We start from the raw sequence: 12,631 nt of genomic DNA, 5'->3' as shown, positions 1-12,631 counted from the left end.
TCGCCTACCATTGTCTTGGAGGGGCGCTGCGCCCCGCCAACGGAGCCTTTTGAATAATGTAGTTCATCTACTTTTAGTAGTTTGTTTAAATGTTGTAATGATGTTGTTTCTGTGTAGAAGTACATCATTCCTTGATTTATTGTAAAATGAATCTGAACCTTTTGATCTGAAGCCATTTCTAAATGAACCCAATGAAGTGAGATTTAATTCATCCTACTTAGTTTATAAGGAAATGATGAAGAGAAACAAATTAAAATATTTGAAAATGATATCTCTGTAGGCGCTGACGCTGTTGGCGGTTCTCGTGTTAACAGAAATTTAAATTAAACATGTGTAATGGCAAATTCAAATGAGTCGCTTTTTGGCGCCTCCTGCTTTTTTAACGCTGATTTGGGTGACTCGTGTAATTCGTGGAGAACCGAAGAGTTTTCGTTTTGTCGACAACTTCTCACTTCAAAAAAGAAGAAGAAATCTAAACCGTAAAATAATTAAACAAGCGAGCGCCTGTTTTTCCTGGCCAAAGACAGGTTCCTTGAACACAACACGAGCGTAACATCTCTTCACGTTGAGTTCCCCTCCCCTGCTGTAAATAATAATAAAAACCCTTGATTTATAACTGAACATCTCTGTCTCCTATTGATCAGAGTAAAGATAAAGAACAGTTCATTGAAGCATTGTAGCGCAGGCCTCTGTCAGATGGTTTATGACGCTGTTTCTTTCTGCTTCGAATAGTTCTCTCTTTTTTCACCATCCCTGTGTTTGATTTTCTTACCTGGAGTTCTGCCTTTTTGAACAGACTTTGAGTCCTAGCTATATTATCTGCAGTTCTAGGGTTAATATGAATCTAATATGATTGTCATCGGTCTAAATTAGATTTCATATGATTAACTGTGTATGTAATGAAGGTCATAGTGTGGGTAGAATCCATTCTCATAACCACTGTCTTTGAACTGATTTAAATGCGGAAACTGGGATTATTCATCAGCATTTCGTATGACTTGACTTGACTTGCTTGACCTGAGCAATGACTTGACTTGCTTGACTCTCACCACAGTGACTTGGGACTTGCTTGATACTTGTAGGTCAAGACTTGAGACTTTCTCATGACTTGCACATGTAGGACTTACTCCCACCTCTGTTAATCAATAACAATAATACACAGCTCCTCTCTGCTCCAGAGGTTTTAAAAAATATATATCCCAATGCCACAAAAATGCATCAGTGACGTGGTTGAAATCTTGTCTCCAGAAAACAAAAAACTGAAACAAGCGGTATCAGTGACTGTGTGTTTGATGTGGCTCTTAACCTCTGACTGGTTGGCCACCCCTGACCTACATCATTACAATAACGCGCTCAAAGCAGCCCGGTCCAACGACTACACACAACTGATACACTCCGGCTCCAGCAACCCCAAGGCTCTGTTCTCCACCATCAGCACACTCCTTAAACCCTGTGACAACGCCACCCCATCCTTCACCACCGCACAGTGCAATTCTTTCCTCTCATTCTTTCAATCCAAAGATCGACAGCATCTATAGAAACCTGACCTCCTCAACAGCCCTCCCCATCTCCCCTCCTGGCTCCCCGCCTTCACCTCACAGCCCCTATCCCGGTTCTCCCCTGTGACCCCAATGCAACTGTCCACCCTCATGGCAGGAATGTACTCGACCTGCACTCTGGACCCCATACCAACTACATCTGTCAGGGAATGCCTCCCTCCCATCTCCCAACTCATAACCACAATCATTAACTCCTCCCTCTGCTCTGGATCAGTCCCCCCCTCACTCAAACTGGCTGCTGTTACACCCATACTGAAAAAACCTGGACTCACACCTAACGTCATGTCCAACTTTTGGCCCATCTCCAATCTCCCCTTCCTATCAAAGCTACTCGAACGTGTTGTAGCCTCCCAACTGAAATCCCACCTCAGCTCCAATAACCTGTTTGAACCCTTTCAATCAGGATTCCGCACAAAGCACAGCACAGAGACAGCCCTCCTCAGAATCACTAACGACCTCCTCCTCTCCTCAGACTCCGGCAATCTCAACATCCTCATCCTCCTCGACCTCACAGCAGCGTTCGACATCATCGACCACACCATCCTGCTGTCCCGCCTGGAATCATCCCTCAACATCACTGACACTGCACTCTCCTGGTTGAAATCATACCTCACCAACAGACACCAGTTCATCCACTGCCCCTCTGAACCAAGGCGTCCCCCAGGGTTCAGTGCTTGGTCCTCTCCTTTTCATCCTCTATATCCTCCCCCTTGGAAAAATCATCCGCCGCCACAACCTCCAGTATCACTGCTACGCGGATGACATCCAACTCTACATTTCCACAAAAACCATCACTGCCACAACTCACTCCACACTCACCAACTGTCTCTCAGAAATTAAATCCTGGATGCAAACAAACTACCTTCAACTGAACAGCGACAAATCAGATATCATCATAATCGGACCCCCATCCCGCACCAACACCACTCAGAACTTCAACCTCACCCTTGGCAGCACCACTCTAACCCCCTCTCCTCACATTCGCAACCTTGGAGTAATCTTTGAGAGCCAGCTCAAATTCCACAAACACACAAACCACATCACCAGGACCGCCTTCTTCCATCTGAAAAACATCGCCCGCATCCGCCCCTCACTCTCCTTCCCGGCTGCTGAAACCCTCATCCACGCATGTATCACCTCAAGACTGGACTACTGCAACAGCATCCTGTATGGTTCATCATCCAACATCCTAAATAAACTACAATACATCCAGAACTGCGCTGCCCGCCTCCTCACCCACACCCGCTCCAGAGACCACATCACCCCATCCTTCAAAACCTGCACTGGCTCCCCGTTCGTCAACGAATACACTTCAAAATCCTTCTGCTAACACACCAAGTTCTCAATAACCAGGCTCCCCCCTACCTCTCCGACCTGATCCACCGCTACACCCCCTCCCGCAGCCTTTGTTCATCAGAAGCGAACCTCCTCTCTATCCCCACACGAACCAAGCTCCGAACCTGGGGGGACAGAGCCTTCTCCATTGCTGCCCCACCCTCTGGAACTCCCTCCCACAACACATCAGAGACTGCACCGACCCCCCCACTTTCAAAACACTGACCAAAACACACCTCTTCAGACTGGCTTTTAATCTGTGAATTATGCTGTGTTGCTGTTTTAATATTTATTTATTTTTTATTTCTATTCTTTATTCTATTTTATCATGTTTTATCGAACCACTGTAAAGCGTCTTTGAGCACCTGGAAAAGCGTTTTGAAATAAAATGTATTATTATTATTATTATTATTATTAATATTATTATTATTATTATTATTATTATACTCTGATTACATACAGGTGAGATACTCTAATTACATACAGGTGAGATACTCTGATTACTTACAGGTGAGATACTCTGATTACTTACAGGTGAGATACTCTGATTACATACAGGTGAGATACTTTGATTACATACAGGTGAGATACTTTGATTACTTACAGGTGAGATACTCTGATTACATACAGGTGAGATACTCTGATTACATACAGGTGAGATACTCTGATTACATACAGGTGAGATACTCTGATTACATACAGGTGAGATACTCTGATTACATACAGGTGAGATACTCTGATTACTTACAGGTGAGATACTCTGATTACTTACAGGTGAGATACTCTGATTACTTACAGGTGAGATACTCTGATTACTTACAGGTGAGATACTCTGATTACTTACAGGTGAGATACTCTGATTACATACAGGTGAGATACTCTGATTACTTAGAGGTGAGATACTCCGATTACATACAGAGATACTCTGATTACTTACAGGTTAGATACTCTGATTACTTAGAGGTGAGATACTCCGATTACATACAGAGATACTCTGATTACTTACAGGTGAGATACTCTGATTACTTACAGGTTAGATACTCTGATTACTTACAGGTGAGATACTCCGATTACATACAGAGATACTCTGATTACATACAGGTGAGATACTCTGATTACTTACAGGTGAGATACTCTGATTACTTACAGGTGAGATACTCTGATTACATACAGGTGAGATACTCTGATTACTTACAGGTGAGATACTCCGATTACATACGGAGATACTCTGATTACTTACAGGTGAGATACTCTGATTACTTACAGGTGAGATACTCTGATTACTTAGAGGTGAGATACTCCGATTACATACAGAGATACTCTGATTACTTACAGGTGAGATACTCTGATTACTTACAGGTTAGATACTCTGATTACTTACAGGTGAGATACTCTGATTACATACAGGTGAGATACTCTGATTACTTACAGGTGAGATACTCCGATTACATACAGGTGAGATACTCCGATTACTTACAGGTGAGATACTCTGATTACTTACAGGTGAGATACTCTGATTACTTACAGGTGAGATACTCTGATTACTTACAGGTATACTCTGATTACTTACAGGTATACTCTGATTACTTACAGGTGAGATACTCTGATTACTTAGAGGTGAGATACTCCGATTACATACAGAGATACTCTGATTACTTACAGGTGAGATACTCTGATTACTTACAGGTTAGATACTCTGATTACTTACAGGTGAGATACTCTGATTACATACAGGTGAGATACTCTGATTACTTACAGGTGAGATACTCTGATTACTTACAGGTGAGATACTCTGATTACTTAGAGGTGAGATACTCCGATTACATACAGAGATACTCTGATTACTTACAGGTGAGATACTCTGATTACTTACAGGTTAGATACTCTGATTACTTACAGGTGAGATACTCTGATTACATACAGGTGAGATACTCTGATTACTTACAGGTGAGATACTCCGATTACATACAGGTGAGATACTCTGATTACTTACAGGTGAGATACTCTGATTACTTACAGGTGAGATACTCTGATTACATACAGGTGAGATACTCTGATTACTTACAGGTATACTCTGATTACTTACAGGTATACTCTGATTACTTACAGGTGAGATACTCCGATTACATACAGGTGAGATACTCTGATTACTTACAGGTATACTCTGATTACTTACAGGTGAGATACTCTGATTACTTACAGGTTAGATACTCTGATTACATACAGGTGAGATACTCTGATTACTTACAGGTGAGATACTCTGATTACTTACAGGTGAGATACTCTGATTACATACAGGTGAGATACTCTGATTACTTACAGGTGAGATACTCTGATTACTTACAGGTATACTCTGATTACTTACAGGTGAGATACTCTGATTACTTACAGGTTAGATACTCTGATTACTTACAGGTGAGATACTCTGATTACATACAGGTGAGATACTCTGATTACTTACAGGTGAGATACTCCGATTACATACAGGTGAGATACTCTGATTACTTACAGGTGAGATACTCCGATTACATACAGGTGAGATACTCTGATTACTTACAGGTGAGATACTCTGATTACTTACAGGTGAGATACTCTGATTACATACAGGTGAGATACTCTGATTACTTACAGGTATACTCTGATTACTTACAGGTATACTCTGATTACTTACAGGTGAGATACTCCGATTACATACAGGTGAGATACTCTGATTACTTACAGGTATACTCTGATTACTTACAGGTGAGATACTCTGATTACTTACAGGTTAGATACTCTGATTACATACAGGTGAGATACTCTGATTACTTACAGGTGAGATACTCTGATTACTTACAGGTGAGATACTCTGATTACATACAGGTGAGATACTCTGATTACTTACAGGTGAGATACTCTGATTACTTACAGGTATACTCTGATTACTTACAGGTGAGATACTCTGATTACATACAGGTGAGATACTCTGATTACTTACAGGTATACTCTGATTACTTACAGGTATACTCTGATTACTTACAGGTGAGATACACACTGGTGCACTTTGAGAGCAAAATAAAGAGATTAGATTTATGGAAACACCCAATTGAAATAATACTGTATACATTTGAATAATCATAAGATGATAATAATATAGTTTTATATTCACTAGAATCCCATAAAAACTTTACTGATTGTTGTTTAAATGTTTAAATATGGTAATGAGGCTAAAGCTAAGTGATGGTGAGTTCAGGGGTAATGGGTGAGAGCAGTGTTTCCTCTCATCATGACTCGGCAGGTTTCCTGTGAACTCGCTTACCTTCAGGTAAACTGCACAATCATTGTTAGCTGCTGTTAGCTGCTGTTAGCAGCTGTTAGATGCTGTTAGCTGCTGTTAGCAGCCGTTAGCTGCTGTTAGCTGCCGTTAGCTGCCGTGAGCTGCCGTTAGCAGCTGTTAGCTGCTTTTAGCGCTCTGCTCTGATTCTTCCAGATTCCCGTAAAAGGGAAATTGATTCAGGAACTAAACTCTGTCATTAGATCAGTATTTTTCTTATGATCATGGGCTTAATTTCCACTGGTGAAAGACATGTCCCCCCACTTTTCAAATGTGTTTTTTATTTTTACTTTACCACAAGCCGTCATCGACTGAGAGGCTGATAACTACAGCTCACACTGAGAGGCTCTGATAACTACAGCTCAGACTGAGAGGCTCTGATAACTACAGCTCAGACTGAGAGGCTCTGATAACTACAGCTCTGACTGAGAGGCTCTGATAACTACAGCTCACACTGAGAGGCTCTGATAACTACAGCTCAGACTGAGAGGCTCTGATAACTACAGCTCAGACTGAGAGGCTCTGATAACTACAGCTCAGACTGAGAGGCTCTGATAACTACAGCTCTGACTGAGAGGCTCTGATAACTACAGCTCAGACTGAGAGGCTCTGATAACTACAGCTCTGACTGAGAGGCTCTAATAACTACAGCTCAGACTGAGAGGCTCTGATAACTACAGCTCACACTGAGAGGCTCTGATAACTACAGCTCACTATGAGAGGCTCTGATAACTACAGCTCAGACTGAGAGGCTCTAATAACCACAGCTCAGACTGAGAGGCTCTGATAACTACAGCTCACTCTGAGAGGCTCTGATAACTACAGCTCAGCCTGAGAGACTCTGATAACTACAGCTCACTCTGAGAGGCTCTGATAACTACAGCTCAGACTGAGAGGCTCTGATAACTACAGCTCACTCTAAGATGCTCTGATAGCTACAGCTCAGCCTGAGAGGCTCTGATAACTACAGCTCAGACTGAGAGGCTCTAATAACTACAGCTCAGACTGAGAGGCTCTGATAACTACAGCTCACACTGAGAGGCTCTGATAACTAGAGCTCACACTGAGAGGCTCTGATAACTAGAGCTCACACTGAGAGGCTCTGATAACTACAGCTCACTCTGAGAGGCTCTGATAACTACAGCTCAGACTGAGAGGCTCTGATAACTACAGCTCAGACTGAGAGGCTCTGATAACTACAGCTCAGACTGAGAGGCTCTAATAACTACAGCTCAGACTGAGAGGCTCTGATAACTACAGCTCAGACTGAGAGGCTCTAATAACTACAGCTCACACTGAGAGGCTCTGATAACTACAGCTTAGACTGAGAGGCTCTGATAACTACAGCTCAGACTGAGAGGCTCTGATAACTACAGCTCAGAGTGAGAGGCTCTGATAACTACAGCTCAGACTGAGAGGCTCTGATAACTACAGCTCAGACTGAGAGGCTCTAATAACTACAGCTCAGAGTGAGAGGCTCTGATAACTACAGCTCAGCCTGAGAGGCTCTGATAACTACATCTCAGACTGAGAGGTTCTGATAACTACAGCTCAGACTGAGAGGCTCTAATAACTACAGCTCAGACTGAGAGGCTCTGATAACTACAGCTCAGACTGAGAGGCTCTGATAACTACAGCTCACACTGAGAGGCTCTAATAACTACAGCTCAGACTGAGAGGCTCTGATAACTACAGCTCACTCTGAGAGGCTCTAATAACTACAGCTCAGACTGAGGGGCTCTAATAACTACAGCTCAGACTGAGAGGCTCTGATAACTACAGCTCAGACTGAGAGGCTCCAATAACTACAGCTCAGACTGAGAGGCTCTGATAACTACAGCTCACACTTTGAGGCTCTGATAACTACAGCTCAGACTGAGAGGCTCTAATAACTACAGCTCAGACTGAGAGGCTCTGATAACTACAGCTCAGACTGAGAGGCTCTGATAACTACAGCTCACACTGAGAGGCTCTAATAACTACAGCTCAGACTGAGAGGCTGATAACTACAGCTCACACTGAGAGGCTCTGATAACTACAGCTCAGACTGAGAGGCTCTGATAACTACAGCTCAGAGTGAGAGGCTCTAATAACTAAAGCTCAGACTGAGAGGCTCTAATAACTACAGCTCACACTGAGAGGCTCTGATAACTACAGCTCAGACTGAGAGGCTCTGATAACTACAGCTCAGACTGAGAGGCTCTGATAACTACAGCTCACACTGAGAGGCTCTGATAACTACAGCTCACTGAGAGACTCTGATAACTACAGCTCAGACTGAGAGGCTCTGATAACTACAGCTCAGACTGAGAGGCTCTGATAACTACAGCTCAGTCTGAGAGGCTCTGATAACTACAGCTCACACTGAGAGGCTCTGATAACTACAGCTCAGACTGAGAGGCTCTGATAACTACAGCTCACACTGAGAGCCTCTGATAACTACAGCTCAGACTGAGAGGCTCTGATAACTACAGCTCTGACTGATAGGCTCTGATAACTACAGCTCAGCCTGAGAGGCTCTGATAACTACAGCTCAGACTGAGAGGCTCTGATAACTACAGCTCAGCCTGAGAGGCTCTGATAACTACAGCTCAGCCTGAGAGGCTCTGATAACTACAGCTCACTCTGAGAGGCTCTGATAACTACAGCTCAGAATGAGAGGCTCTAATAACCACAGCTCAGACTGAGAGGCTCTGATAACTACAGCTCAGACTGAGAGGCTCTGATAACTACAGCTCAGCCTGAGAGGCTCTGATAACTACAGCTCAGCCTGAGAGGCTCTGATAACTACAGCTCACTCTGAGAGGCTCTGATAACTACAGCACAGACTGAGAGGCTCTAATAACCACAGCTCAGACTGAGAGGCTCTGATAACTACAGCTCACTCTGAGAGGCTCTAATAACTACAGCTCAGACTGAGAGGCTCTAATAACTACAGCTCAGACTGAGAGGCTCTGATAACTACAGCTCAGACTGAGAGGCTCTGATAACTACAGCTCACTGAGAGGCTCTGATAACTACAGCTCAGACTGAGAGGCTCTGATAACTACAGCTCACTCTGAGAGGCTCTAATAACTACAGCTCACACTGAGAGGCTCTGATAACTACAGCTCACACTGAGAGGCTCTGATAACTACAGCTTAGACTGAGAGGCTCTGATAACTACAGCTCAGACTGAGAGGCTCTGATAACTACAGCTCAGAGTGAGAGGCTCTGATAACTACAGCTCAGACTGAGAGGCTCTGATAACTACAGCTCAGACTGAGAGGCTCTAATAACTACAGCTCAGAGTGAGAGGCTCTGATAACTACAGCTCAGCCTGAGAGGCTCTGATAACTACATCTCAGACTGAGAGGTTCTGATAACTACAGCTCAGACTGAGAGGCTCTAATAACTACAGCTCAGACTGAGAGGCTCTGATAACTACAGCTCAGACTGAGAGGCTCTGATAACTACAGCTCACACTGAGAGGCTCTAATAACTACAGCTCAGACTGAGAGGCTCTGATAACTACAGCTCACTCTGAGAGGCTCTAATAACTACAGCTCAGACTGAGGGGCTCTAATAACTACAGCTCAGACTGAGAGGCTCTGATAACTACAGCTCAGACTGAGAGGCTCTGATAACTACAGCTCAGACTGAGAGGCTCTGATAACTACAGCTCAGACTGAGAGGCTCTGATAACTACAGCTCTGACTGAGAGGCTCTGATAACTACAGCTCAGACTGAGAGGCTCTGATAACTACAGCTCTGACTGAGAGGCTCTAATAACTACAGCTCAGACTGAGAGGCTCTGATAACTACAGCTCACACTGAGAGGCTCTGATAACTACAGCTCACTATGAGAGGCTCTGATAACTACAGCTCAGACTGAGAGGCTCTAATAACCACAGCTCAGACTGAGAGGCTCTGATAACTACAGCTCACTCTGAGAGGCTCTGATAACTACAGCTCAGCCTGAGAGACTCTGATAACTACAGCTCACTCTGAGAGGCTCTGATAACTACAGCTCAGACTGAGAGGCTCTGATAACTACAGCTCACTCTAAGATGCTCTGATAGCTACAGCTCAGCCTGAGAGGCTCTGATAACTACAGCTCAGACTGAGAGGCTCTAATAACTACAGCTCAGACTGAGAGGCTCTGATAACTACAGCTCACACTGAGAGGCTCTGATAACTAGAGCTCACACTGAGAGGCTCTGATAACTAGAGCTCACACTGAGAGGCTCTGATAACTACAGCTCACTCTGAGAGGCTCTGATAACTACAGCTCAGACTGAGAGGCTCTGATAACTACAGCTCAGACTGAGAGGCTCTGATAACTACAGCTCAGACTGAGAGGCTCTAATAACTACAGCTCAGACTGAGAGGCTCTGATAACTACAGCTCAGACTGAGAGGCTCTAATAACTACAGCTCACACTGAGAGGCTCTGATAACTACAGCTTAGACTGAGAGGCTCTGATAACTACAGCTCAGACTGAGAGGCTCTGATAACTACAGCTCAGAGTGAGAGGCTCTGATAACTACAGCTCAGACTGAGAGGCTCTGATAACTACAGCTCAGACTGAGAGGCTCTAATAACTACAGCTCAGAGTGAGAGGCTCTGATAACTACAGCTCAGCCTGAGAGGCTCTGATAACTACATCTCAGACTGAGAGGTTCTGATAACTACAGCTCAGACTGAGAGGCTCTAATAACTACAGCTCAGACTGAGAGGCTCTGATAACTACAGCTCAGACTGAGAGGCTCTGATAACTACAGCTCACACTGAGAGGCTCTAATAACTACAGCTCAGACTGAGAGGCTCTGATAACTACAGCTCACTCTGAGAGGCTCTAATAACTACAGCTCAGACTGAGGGGCTCTAATAACTACAGCTCAGACTGAGAGGCTCTGATAACTACAGCTCAGACTGAGAGGCTCCAATAACTACAGCTCAGACTGAGAGGCTCTGATAACTACAGCTCACACTTTGAGGCTCTGATAACTACAGCTCAGACTGAGAGGCTCTAATAACTACAGCTCAGACTGAGAGGCTCTGATAACTACAGCTCAGACTGAGAGGCTCTGATAACTACAGCTCACACTGAGAGGCTCTAATAACTACAGCTCAGACTGAGAGGCTGATAACTACAGCTCACACTGAGAGGCTCTGATAACTACAGCTCAGACTGAGAGGCTCTGATAACTACAGCTCAGAGTGAGAGGCTCTAATAACTACAGCTCAGACTGAGAGGCTCTAATAACTACAGCTCACACTGAGAGGCTCTGATAACTACAGCTCAGACTGAGAGGCTCTGATAACTACAGCTCAGACTGAGAGGCTCTGATAACTACAGCTCACACTGAGAGGCTCTGATAACTACAGCTCACTGAGAGGCTCTGATAACTACAGCTCAGACTGAGAGGCTCTGATAACTACAGCTCAGACTGAGAGGCTCTGATAACTACAGCTCAGTCTGAGAGGCTCTGATAACTACAGCTCACACTGAGAGGCTCTGATAACTACAGCTCAGACTGAGAGGCTCTGATAACTACAGCTCACACTGAGAGCCTCTGATAACTACAGCTCAGACTGAGAGGCTCTGATAACTACAGCTCTGACTGATAGGCTCTGATAACTACAGCTCAGCCTGAGAGGCTCTGATAACTACAGCTCAGACTGAGAGGCTCTGATAACTACAGCTCAGCCTGAGAGGCTCTGATAACTACAGCTCAGCCTGAGAGGCTCTGATAACTACAGCTCACTCTGAGAGGCTCTGATAACTACAGCTCAGAATGAGAGGCTCTAATAACCACAGCTCAGACTGAGAGGCTCTGATAACTACAGCTCAGACTGAGAGGCTCTGATAACTACAGCTCAGCCTGAGAGGCTCTGATAACTACAGCTCAGCCTGAGAGGCTCTGATAACTACAGCTCACTCTGAGAGGCTCTGATAACTACAGCACAGACTGAGAGGCTCTAATAACCACAGCTCAGACTGAGAGGCTCTGATAACTACAGCTCACTCTGAGAGGCTCTAATAACTACAGCTCAGACTGAGAGGCTCTAATAACTACAGCTCAGACTGAGAGGCTCTGATAACTACAGCTCAGACTGAGAGGCTCTGATAACTACAGCTCACTGAGAGGCTCTGATAACTACAGCTCAGACTGAGAGGCTCTGATAACTACAGCTCACTCTGAGAGGCTCTAATAACTACAGCTCACACTGAGAGGCTCTGATAACTACAGCTCAGACTGAGAGGCTCTGATAACTACAGCTCAGACTGAGAGGCTATGATAACTACAGCTCAGACTGAGAGGCTCTGATAACTACAGCTCAGACTGAGAGGCTCTGATAACTACAGCTCAGACTGAGAGGCTCTAATAACCACAGCTCAGACTGAGAGGCTCTGATAACTACAGCTCACTCTGAGAGG

Source organism: Pseudochaenichthys georgianus, unplaced genomic scaffold, assembly GCF_902827115.2.
Source record: "Pseudochaenichthys georgianus unplaced genomic scaffold, fPseGeo1.2 scaffold_1067_arrow_ctg1, whole genome shotgun sequence".
Taxonomy (NCBI): domain Eukaryota; kingdom Metazoa; phylum Chordata; class Actinopteri; order Perciformes; family Channichthyidae; genus Pseudochaenichthys; species Pseudochaenichthys georgianus.
Note: the sequence above shows the minus strand (reverse complement) of the source record.